Raw genomic sequence first — 13,454 nt, forward strand, 5'->3', positions numbered from 1 at the left:
ATCACCAAAAGACTTTTCAAACAAGACTTTATTACTTATTTGAAGAGCTACATCAACATTTAAGGCTCCAAAAGACACTCCAATTAAGATTCTTCAAATAAGAAATTATCACTCTCTTCAAATTTGAAGAGTTACTTTCTCCCTCTTCAATTTATATTTTATTACTTTTTGTTGAAGAAAAAGAGAAATGTGCTTTAATTACTACTAACTTTTCCTTTAAAAAAATAGTTATTTAATTAAAATAATATTAACTCATTTTTATTTGAAGAGTCTTTTGGAGAACAATATCTTTTTTCATTCATCTATTTGCTACATAGGTAAGCAAATAAATATTTACAGAGTAAAATTTATAGAGCCTTTTGGAGATGCTCTTAGGACTTAACCATCTAGAGTAAAAGATCCATAGTAATCCAAAATGATTCCAGATTTGGGGAAGGTTAATCCCTTAGTAGATCACCATTCTTTGATGGGAATGATTATCCATGTTGGAAAATTATGATAAGAATTTATTTGCAAGCATTATATTATGAAATATAGGAAGTTGATTGTGATGGTCCATTCATGCCTATTGCTAAAAATAAAGAAGGGAAAGAAATTCTAAAACCTTCACAAGAATGGAATGAGTCGGAAAAGAGAAAAGATTCTCTTAATTTCAAAGTCATGAATGCTTTGTTTTGTGCCTTAGATAAAACATAATTCTATAGAGTTTAAGGTTGTTCCAATGCTTATGAAATTTGGAAAAAACATAAAGTCGTTTATAAAGCTAAAAATCAAGTCAAATAGTCTAAAATTAGTAAATATACTAGGCAATACGAATTGCTATAAATGGAACAAAATGAGAGTGTTAATTCCATATACACTAGATTTACAGACATTATAAACACTTTAGGAGCTCTTAGAAAGACATTTTCAAACAGCGAGAAGGTAAAAAAAATCAGTAGGTCTTTACCAAAAGAATGGAGACCTAAGAAAATTGCCATTGAGGAAGCTAAGGATACTTTATCTATTGATTATTTAATTAGTTCATTTATTTCTTATGAAAAGGATTTGACTACTGAAAAATGTAATGAAGACGAGAAGAAGAACAATATTTCCTTAAAAGCATCAAGATCTAAAAGTGACAATGAAAGTGAGATCGAAAATGAAGACATGGCTATGATAGCTGGAAAATTCAAAATAATTTTCAAGAAATCCATCGAGCGAAGGAAATTCAAAAATTAGAAAGAGAAGAAGGAGGCAATTATTTGCTTTAAATGCAGGAAGCCTAGACATATAAAACTAGCACGTCCTTTTCTCAATAAATTAAAGAAGAAAGCTATGGTAGCAACACGGGATGATAGCGATAAGGAGACTATAGATGAAGAGTAGTCCCATGAAGTGTCAAATTTGGCACTTATGGTTATAGGAGATGATTATAAGAGATGAACTTGATGAGGTAAACCTCTTAGGATGAGTTGTTTGAAGTATTCTCTAAATTGCATAAAGATTTAAAGAAGATTGAAATGTAAAATGTTTCTCTTAGAAAGAAAAAAGTAGAACTTTTAAATGAGAATGACACTTTGAATAAAAAGATTAAGTGCTTAGAAGTATTTGTGAAGAAATTGCATCTTTTAAAGAAAAAACAAAATGTTTCATCCAAGAATTAAGGTTTACTTGTAGATGATTTGAAAAAGAAAAATGAAATATATTGCTTTAGAATTTGCTTAGTATCAGTCAATTGTGTGATAAAGGTTACAAAGTTATTTTTATGTGATAAAGGCTATAGAGTTATTTTTTATAAAACAAAATATGTTATTAAAAATGCATGTGATGGAAAAATTTTATTTGTTAGATAAAGATGTGTTAATGTATATACCATTGATATAGATAGTGTATCAACTCATGATAAATGTTTTTTTTCACATTACATGATGATATTTGATATGACATGGAAGATTAGGTCATGCGAGCATAGATTTGATTTCAAAATTTTTTTAAAACGATTTGGTTATAGGTCTTCCAAAAATTGGTTCTAAAAAGGATAGAATTTGTGAAGTTTGCCAATTTAGAAAACAAATAAAACGTCCTTTAAAAATAAAATTCATATTTCTACTTCAAAACCACTTTAACTTTTTCACATGGATTTATTTGAATTTTCTAAATATGCTAGTCTAAGTGGTAAATATTATGCATTTATAATTATAGATGATTATTCTATATACACATGGTATTACTCTTAACTAATAAAGATGACACCTTTCATGCTTTCAAAATTTCTATAAAAAGTTTCAAAACGAAAAATGATATGTTATTTCTTGCATTAGAAGTGATCATGGTAGAGAATTTGAAAAATAGAATTTTGAAAATTTTTACAATAACTTTGGCATTGAGCATCAATTCTTGTCACCAAGAACTCCACAATAAAATGAAGTAGTTGAGAGAAAGAATAGGTCTATCCAAGAAATGGTTAGGACCATGTTAAATGAAAATGCTTTACTAGAATATTTTTGGGTTGGAGCTGTCAACATTGTTTGTTATGTTTTAAATCGTGCATTGATTAGACCTTACCTCAATAAAACTCCTTATGAGCTTTGGAAAAATAGAAAAAACATTGACTATTTCAAAGTTTTTGGTTGCAAATGTTTTCTATTGAATACAAAAGACAATCTTGGTCAATTTAATCTAAAATCTGATGTTGATATTTTTCTTGGGTATTAAAATACAAGCAAAACTTATAGAGTGTATAATAAAAGATCCTTGGTCGCTAAAGAATCTATACATGTTATGTTTCATGAATCTAACTTTTCTTCTATGAAGAAAGTTGTTGTTGATGATGATGCATATGAAGAATTACAAAAACAAAAAGTCTTTAAAAGACAAACAAGATGATTTACCAGGCAAAAATAAAGATGAGCAACAAGAAGAACAAGTTAAACAGATTCAAAATGAAGGTAGTTCACAAACACTCTCTAAGGAGCTAAGGTATGTCTCTTCACACCCTAAAGACTTAATCTTAGGAGATCCTTCATGAGGTGTAACTACTAGATAATCACTTAGAAATACATGTGAACATACTGTATTCATATCTCAAGTTGAACCAAAATCCTTTTCAGATGTGGAAAATGATGAATCTTGGATTATAGCAATACAAGAAAAGTTAAATCAATTTGAATGAAACAATGTATGGAAACTTGTTCATAAACCAGAACATCAATCTGTAATAGGCAGTAAATGGGTATTTAGGAATAAAATTGATGAATCTGGTGTGGTTGTAAGGAATAAAGTTAGATTAGTAGCTCAATGATGCAACCAAGAAGAAGAAATTGATTTTGATGAAACCTTTGCACATGTAGCTAGATTAGAATCCATTACATGCTTTTATCATTTGCATATCATAATGATTTTATTTTATATTAAATGGATGCTAAAAGCGCCTTTCTAAATAGTTGTATTATGAAGGAAACTTAAGTGAAACAACCCCCTCGTTTTAAAAACGAAAAATGTTTTTGGATCATGTTTACAAGTTGTCCAAAGTTTTATATAGTTTAAAGTAAGCATCTAGAGCATGATATGATAGACTTAGTAAATTTCTTTTAGAAAATAATTTTTCAATGGGTAAAGCAAATACTACTCTATTTGTTAAATACAAGGATCAAGGTATACTTGTTCAAATTTATATTGATGATATTATCTTTAGTTCTACTAATGAGTTTCTGTGTAAGGAATTTTCATCTTGCATGAGTAGAGAATTTGAGATGAGCATGATGGGAGAATTGAAGTACTTTCTTGGACTTCAAATTTAAAAGAAAAAAAAAGAATTCATTAATCAAGCCAAGTATTTCAGAGATCTACTCAAAAGATTTTGCATTCAGGACTAAGGACACTCCAATGAGTACTACAATCAAGCTCGATAAGGATAAAAAAAGTAAAGATGTTGTATCAAAAGATATCGAGGTATGATCATATCTTTACTTTACTTTCTGCTAGTAGACATTACTTTAGTGTATGTTTGTGTGCATGATTTCAACCATATCTTAAAGAATCTAATTTGCTTGCGGTTAAAAGAATTTTTCATTATTTATGAGGAACAATTGATCTTGGTCTAAGGGAACTCATATAGATTAGTAGCTCAATAAATTTGTCAAAGAATCCCATTCAACATTCTAGGACCAAACATATTGAAATTAGGTATTATTTCTCACGTGATCATGTTCAAATGAGAGATATTGCTTTAGAATTTGTTTCTATGGAAAAATAACTTTCTGATATTTTTACAAAGCCTTTATGTGAAGAATAGTTTTCAAAGATTTGGCTTGAGTTTGGAATGATGACATTTTCACATCAATATTTCATTGCATGATATTGAGACTACAAATTTGCTTGATTTTCTATCTTGATTGATTGTATGATAAAAACTTGATTTTAATGTGTTATATGCTTGAATTTACTTCTTTGAATGTTTAACATCATATCTTATGCATTAAAAATGGCTTTTGAAATACTTGGGGATCACAAAATGGTCTCAAAATTAATTAAATTTTGGCCAAAAAGCAAAATCGTGCAAAATTTAGGGGAACTAGCTAACCGTTAACCACAAACGACTAGCCAATTGTGAGGCAGAAACTAGCTGGCCAACCAGCTCAAATCATACGGTTAATTGCTTGGTTTCTAAAAATGAAACGGTTAACCGCTTTCTTCAAGAGGCTAGCTGGCTTTATGTTTTCAAATGTTGTTCATCTTCTTTTTCCCACTTTCAGTTGTTACCCTATCTCTATCACTGTCATCTCTCATTTCTTTTACTCTCTCTCTAAAATCTTCCATTTTTACATCACTTTTGTGTCAAATTAAACTTTCCAAATCATTTCCCATCAATTAATCTTCACTCATTTGCTTTTAAAACACAATTTAATCACTCTTCTCTCAAAATCTTAAAGCCTAAGTCACCAGTTTCAACATTCTCAAATTTGAACCATTATTTTACCATTTTCGACCAAAATAAACCCATACATTCCTTAGATCTTCTCAAAAAATATTTTAATCGGTTCAAAATCATCTATTTCTTTAAAAACTTTGTGAACTCGAATTTGTGCAATTTTGGACACATTTTGATAATTTCTTAATGGCTAGTGGTGAGAAGTCCAAGGGTAAGCATATGCCTAAAATGTAAAAAAAAGATTCATAAAGACATTTTGAAATTCATTTCCACCCACTTCCCAAATCCGCCTCAATGGAATGATTCTATGATCGATTTATGACAAGGTCAATCCTCCCATACTATATATGTTAATCTTGATTAATTAGAAAATTTGTCAAGTTGTAGCAAAACTCTTAGAACTTTACTTGCTGAATTGGGTTGGACAAATGTCTTAGTTCTTAAGGAACATATTTGTCCTAATTTGGTATGATTATTTTATTCGAACATGCTTATTTCTACAAATACTGTCAATATGATTATTACTAATGTTGTTGGGATTCCTATTAAGTTTACTGTAGAAGATTTAAACATGAATCTCAAGACTAGGAATGATAGGTTGCATTTGAATACATCTAGGACTAAAATTGATTATCCCTGGTATTTAGTTGTAGATGATGTTTGAAACATAGATGTTCGAAACATATGTAGGTGATCTAATCTATCCATGGAGCTTTTTAACTCCTCTCTTAGATCACAAGTGTTGCCTTTTCAAGTTCGGATCCTACATAGTGTTCTGCAGCTTGTGATCAGTCCTCACAAGGGACATGGTGCTGAGGTTACACGCTTAGATGTTACTTTATTAGATAGCATCCATGAGGGTAAAAGCTAAATGTGCGAATATTATCATTCAGCACATGCTTAATACACTGAGTATAGGAAACCGATCCTTTTCAATCGGTAGTGTCATTACCCATATCCTTCAATATTTTTGGGTCCCTATAGCTAAACCATCTCATGATGAACCCAAGGAGTTAGGGGATGAGGTCATTGCTAGCTTAGGATTTGGGTGGGTAAATGACCAATAGGTTAAGAATCAGAACTTGTTGAGCAAACCCACAAAGCTGGCTCTTTTTTATCATTGCATCTTTTACGATGTGCTTCCCCTTACTGGGTTTTTAATCTTAGTTCTTCCCTGAGGTCACAAGCTCTATGTTGGCCTTCTAATGCTCCACCATTATCATCTTCAGCCATTCCCAATAACCCAATCCAGCAATTGTTGAATAAAGTGCGTTCCATATCCGAGCAGTAAAGCGAACTTAAGATATTGTTCGCAACATTCCAGGATCATTTTCTTTTTGAGCAGCAGCGTCTCTTTCTTCAACAATAACAAATTCTAGACCATCAGCAGCTTATTTTCATTGCTCTCAAATTTTTGCCACCATCCTTATTATCATGTTTGCTGCCTCATCAGTGATTTTCTTTTATCTCTTTTGCTTCCCTGTTTTATGCACCGACATTATTTATCATATGCATTTTCGTTTTTAGCATTATGGATACTTTATGGATGTTATTTTACTTATGCATTATAGATACTTGAGTTGATATGGATTATCTTTATGCATTCTAGTTATTGATTGTGGTATCTTTATTAATTATATTTATGTATTATCTTTATTGATTATGGATTATGTATATGGATACTTGATCAATGGTCATGTGTGGATTTTCGATTGATGATCTTTGTGGGGGATAATTATTGATAATATTTGTATAATAGAGGAGTGATTTTTCATGATGAAGGGGGAGAAGATATTGACATGTAATTTGAAGTGTTTTGACATGTTTTTGGCTCATGGGGGTTGATTGAGTGTTTGTAGTATTTTAGTTACTTTCTGAGTCACTCAAGGAGAGTTTACAAATGTTGTACAATTATATGGATCATGTACTTAGAGGGAGTGAGTTTATACGTTTGGTTATATTTTTTGAATTATGTCACATACTTAGGGGCAATAGAAATCTCAAAATACATAGGGTGTTTGTCATTATAAAAAAAGGAGAGATTGTTGGGGTAAACGACTATATGATCCTTAATTTTGATGATAATAAACCATATAAGGTAAAATGATAAATTTATTTCTCACAATCTGACAAGTTCTTGAAGGACAAAAATCATTCAAGTGAGATCAATTTCAAGTCATTCAATGGATAACAGCAATCAAGGATGAATACTAAAGGTACTAGCTTAAGCAATCTTCATAGTTATATTTCTTGTAAAGCTAATATGATTTAATGTATGCATGATTTAGTATTTAAGAGTTCAAGATATTTTTCATACAATTTTCAAATTAAATCATCATTTTCTATAATATAAAAGTTTTAAACGTAAATAAAAATTATTTTATAAAATTAGTTGTTTTCAAATTTATGACTAAATTGAAAGTTTTGAGAACTTTGAAATCAATTAGTAATGTTTTAAATTCTTGAAGTGGACCTATTTGTAAATATTTCAAAAATTTTAGGCCATAGTATAATTTTAGAAACTTTTAGTTTAAATCTATAAATTTTGAAACAGTAGCGACTAATCGCTTAACGAATAGTGGCTAACTGCTTCAGGTCCAAAAACATAGATGCTGACCATTTAAATCAGGCGACGATTCGCTTAGGCAAAAAAGTTTTTAAATTTTATTTGTAACGGTAACTTGCCACATCAATATAGCGACTAACTTCTTTATTTTAGCAGCAATCCGGTAGGTCCTCAGAAAGTCAATTACGACTAGTTTGATTGTTTAAACTAGAAGAACCCAAATCAAACTCAAATCTAACAACTTTTTCAATCTCAATTAAGTTAAAACTTGTTCATACAACTAATCTTGAGCTTTCATTTTACTTATCTACATGCATTAAATCATTTTTGAGTTATCATTTGCTTATACACTCTTATAGAGATTAATCTTTGTAATCTTCAATTAAATATCAAAATTTTGTGAGTGTAAGTGTAGGAAACACTTGGGGAAAGAGGTAAGTGTACACATCACTACTTATAAAGGTTTATTGATACATTAAAAGTCAATTGTAAAATCTGAGAGCTTGAGAAGGCTTGGATAGTGGAATCCTCAAACTTAGTTAACTCGGCGGCATAAACATAGGCGGGTTTTGCCGAAACACGTAAAAATTCGTTTGTTTGTTATTTTCTCCTTTATTTTTTTAATTGCATTCATTGTTAAATTTACTGTTATAAATTTCTTAAAGCATTTGTTTAATTTGTTTTGTATTTTTGTAAGTATAATTTTAATACCCAATTCACCGCCCTCCTGGGTTGTGTAGATAGAATTTCACATTTGTTGTACAACAACAACAGCAGCAATAACAATAATAATTGTTATAATGGTTGTAACAATTACTATTGAAAAACTTTTATTGTTAATAATAGTAGAAAATAAGAACAAAAAAGGAAATTATCCACTAACCATGTAGTCTTTGGGACTTTTTTAAAAATACACAGAAACCTTTTTCTTTGTAGAAGTCCACCTAAAGTTTATTAATTATTCACTGTCATCTTAGCTCGTTAGAATCTTGTTGATGTCATAAGATTAAAATTATCATTTTACTTGAACACCTAAGATTAAAGTTATCCTTTAGAGTTTCTTTCACTGGGGCTGGTGACCTTAGTGGTTAGATTTGCTAGATATGGTCGTGAGAAACTCGACAATGGCCGAGGATTGGCTAGATTCACAGTGGTTTGGTCAAAAAGCTGACTTGAATTGGCATCTATGGTGCTTCATTCATGTTGGAGATTTCGATTGCGATTTGGATATCGACAATGAGAAAGTGGCGTTTGCGGTGGCGTTAGGTGAGGCCCGGGTTTTGGGTTAGCGTTGTGGCGATTTATGGCGGTGATCATTGGTGGGTTTTGTCAAGTTATGACCAGTGGAATCTAGCAAGTTTAGTGGTGGTGTTGGTTGACAATGAAGATGGTTGGTTTCACGGTGGCAGCTGGTGGATGCTCCCAGTTTTTAGGTCTAAATGATTTATAGTAGGTACAAGCGGCGATTGATGGCAAGAGTGGCTAAGGTTTGGTCAGTAGTGGCTAATGAGTTTGGTAGAGGGATTACCCAATGGTGAACTATTAGTGAAAAGTGGCAGTGGTGGTGGGCAGCTGCTAAGGTTTTGTAATTTTGTAATATTTTTTTGTTGGATAAACAGTGATGGATTTGGTGGGGATGGATATGGGTAGCCAGGAAAACTGTGCAATTGGCATTGAACCACTCTAATACAAACTAACAAATTGGAATTGCGGAAGTGGAATTGATATGGTAGGAAATATTAGCTATCGTTCTAATACTGGCTAAGGTAATGTGGATAGTTTACATCCTAATCGAAACGTGAGTAGATCTCATTCTAACAATGGCTCAATGAGATTTTAATAACGCATAAAGCGAGATTAGACAATGTTCTAATCCAAATAACTGTGCAAGAGAGATTTTAATAAATAATTTTAGAGGGAATTATTAAAAAGGGCTTTATAAGTTGATCAATAGTTGAAGTTACAATAATAAGATTTTGATTTATAATATAATAAACCTACTTCATTAAGTTAACTTAAAAAGAAAAACTAAATAACAATTTTAATAGAAATAAAAAACTAAGACATATACCATAGTTGACTATAATTAAAATAGAAAACGATAAAATAATAAAAATTATAAAATCCTAAAATAATGTCTACATTGTATCCTCACTAAAATAAAAATATAAAAGTAAAGCAAATTGTGGTATAACAAACTTTAATTCTATCACTCCTCAATTTTTTTGTTTATTAATTAATATTGGTGTCTATGGTTAAATTTGTTATTTTTATAACAATTTTATTTGTTAATTGAAATATTTAGTCTATGTAAACAAAAAAAAAAAAAATGGTTGGAGAGAATGAGAGAGGAAGGGGGAGAGAGAGAGAGAACAAAGTCAAACAAATAATTTAATGAATTATATTTTAAAATTAAATTTTATTTTGATTAAATAAATGATGTAGTGAGAAAATGAGTAGGTTCAAATAGCTTTACTTATATTTATTTCATTAATGGCTCAAAATTTAATGAAAATAAATGGTTTTAAAAAAATTGCATTTAAGTTGCATAATTCAATGAGTAGTGCCACACATCCTAAATCTTTTATCTTAAAAAATTATCTCAAATGATATGGTATTCATCAATAGATTGAAGAGATAATACAATTAATTCACTCAAATCTTGAAAGAATTACCTACTATTCAAGTAATGACACACCATTTGGGATAAAATATTTTGAGATATCTATCATTACTCTAATTGAAAATAAACCTATCACTGGATGATTAATTATGGTAGGTTTGCTTAATACTAAAATGTCACTCATAAGTTTTGTTTGGATTTGTAATTGATTTATCTTAATCCTTCAACTTAACATAAGGTCGTTCTCCTCGTTTCTGTACACTTAAAAGTCACCCAGATCAAAACTAGATCTATCGTTGCATTTGCTTGAAAAATAATTTACAAGTAATAGGTTCTCGTGATTAAGCAACATTTTTAAAGGGTTATGATAGTAGTGGAGCTGTGATGCAGTTTGTAAATATTAGATGGATTGTTGAAAACAATAAAAAATGTTTGTATGTTTTTTATAAAGGCTAAAAGATGAAGTGGTCTATGGATAATTACTTATTTTTTCCCTTTCTATCTTAATCATGTTTGAACGACATCCTTTTATACTTCCTAGACATTCTGCAACTATAATAGACAATTTTAATAGGAACTACAGAGAAAATATTAATATTTTTATACTTATTCACTTACCTGATGGATGGCTAGGTAGGTGTTACTTTTCACACAACCAGACCAAATTAGTACCCTTTTTGGTTTGTGAAAACGTGATTTTAATGAATATGCTATAGATGCTTTCAAACGTTTCCACAGTTTACGAATTTAGGCATTAAACGAAAACCTCCAATTATCAAACAAAAAGGTGAAAATTCAATAGAATCGACAACTTCTCAGACTCACGTAGGTGGTGGTTCAAGTTTCTAAACTACTATTATTATTAACAGTTTTGAAAAGCAAATAGTAACTTCATTTCACAGCATCTGCTTTTGAGAAAGCTCAGATGTAATCAAAATTCCAAAACCACTCTAAATATGTTAGGGATATGACCATAAATAGAAGTTAAATATGATAGGATATATAGTTGTTCATAGCTAACATTTGATGGTTTAATTATTTGTTCTAGGGATTATGCGCTGATTAGTGTTTTTTGTTATCCGATGAATGATATTCAGTTTTTCTTACATGTTCATAGGAAAGATCATTTTCTAAGTACTTTCCTTGCCTTCAAATTTTGAAAGAAAGATAGATATGATATGTGAAGCAAGCCCAATGAAATAAGCAAATAAAATAGAATAAATGAAGCAAAAATATTTCTAGAAACAAGAAATGACAAAGGAAACACGAATACAACTTTTTTCTTGTTTTCCTTATTTTCCACTGTTAAGCTCCAAAATGAATAACTTTATTCTACCATCTCTCAAATAATAAAAACATCAACAGCACATCATCGTCATCAATAATAATAATAATAATAATATAATAATAATAATAATAACAACAATAATAATTTAACTTTGTAGGATGGAGCTCTCGCAAATCTTCAAGACACAAAATGTGCCTGACCCCGTTGTTGTTATTATAATTTCAAAATGATTTGTATTATATAAAATTAGGGAATAAGACATAGCAAAATTGATGGTACATATGTTGCAATATACTTGTTCATGTAGCGACACATTAAAGTAAAGCAAAAGCGAAACAACGAAAAATGTAACGGGAGAGCTCTTATTATGTAGATTTTCAATAGAAGTAATGCAAATTTCACAAGGGCAATGGCCTTATTTCGAATGTTGCACCGGAGGAATGACATGAACCTTCGATACATCACAAATGTATCATGAAAGTGTGATAGATTTGTGACATATATTTATTTATTTATTTATTTTTTGGTCTTAACCACGAGATATTCTGGGGAGGGCCCCAACTGTGGAAAACACCTTTAAGCCCGTACCACAACTCAGACTATAAGTTTCCGCTCGAACCGGGAGGCATAAGTTCTCCCAACAAAGGCGACTTCCTTGCAACTCGAACTAAGGAACAAACCCAGTCAAGCCACTTAAGGGGACTCCATTACCAGTGGAGCCAACACTTTGTTGGTGTGGCATATATTTATATGTTCAGAGTTTATGACATATTCATGACTTATAACTTAACTAACATAAATAAATGATAGATATAAGTGACGCTCAAGTTTTGTGGATTTATAATATCATAAAATGATGACTATTTAAACGACGTCGTTTTTATGAAACTTAAAACATACCAACACTTCAGCCAAATATCGACAAGTGTTGAATAAACCCCTCTCTCGCTGCAACCTAAAATCAATGAACTTTGAGCCATTCTCAACAACATTGTGTAGAACCCTAGCCCTAACCCTCACTTCCACCACCGATAAAGCTAAGAAAGTTTTCCGTATATCAGAACCATGGCGAATTGCCTTCAGCTCTTAGGACCCATAATAAATCTTGTATTCCCTCGCTTTCACTTTGCTAATTTTTTGTATTATTCCATCTCTTTCACTTTAATAACCCAAAATCTTTCTCTGTTTCAATCGAAAGAAGACCCTAGCTTAAATTAAGCTGAAATTTACATATCAAAGCTCTCGCTCAGCTTCCCTCCTTCAATTGAAACAAAACGAAGCCATAAGACCCCAATATGCCACGCCCTTTTGTCTCAGGCCAACATTCATTTAAACCCTACCTTTCGGTTCAATGCCGTTTAATGCGATTGCAGATGCCGTTTCAACTCATTATTTAGTTAACGCCATTCAGTTCTTTGCGGTAAGCCTTAACCCTAATAACTAATCAACTGTGGTAGCACGTTGCTGACTGGGGTGGGAATACATTAATTGAATATATGAATTGGGTGATGTCAGTGATTCATCCCCCTATTTGCCGTTAATGGAGATTTGTGTATAATGTTTGTAAGATTGTTAAAAATTTCATGTTCCAGTCGAATTTCTTGCTTGTGGAAGATAAAACAAAAGTTTAATCTATATATATATATATATATATTAGCTTCTTTATAGTCAGGCTCTGGCTTTGCTGCTATGCTTAGTGCAGTTTATGGTTTCAAGATTAAATTAGGTTTATTTGACGACATTGATATCTTATCTAGCTCCGCTTGAAAATGAAAATGTTGTACTAGTAATCATAGACTTTGTTTATTCAGTTGATATTTTAATTATACATATAAGAATGAAGGTTTATTTGGGAAAAAAAGAAATAAAGAAATAGGCTCTGTTGAAGCTAATTAATACTTCATTCTTTCTATACGTGCGACCTGTGGTGGAAACATGATATGAAAATGTGTTACTGGTGAGGTTGCTGCTTGAGATGAGAATGATGAGAATGCCTTCTATTCGGAAATCTTTGGTAGGTATTATATAATTATATTTGATGGAATATTAAATAGCTAAAGAATCT

The sequence above is a fragment of the Citrus clementina genome, unplaced genomic scaffold (genome assembly GCF_000493195.1).
Source record: "Citrus clementina cultivar Clemenules unplaced genomic scaffold, Citrus_clementina_v1.0 scaffold_13, whole genome shotgun sequence".
NCBI lineage: Eukaryota > Viridiplantae > Streptophyta > Magnoliopsida > Sapindales > Rutaceae > Citrus > Citrus x clementina.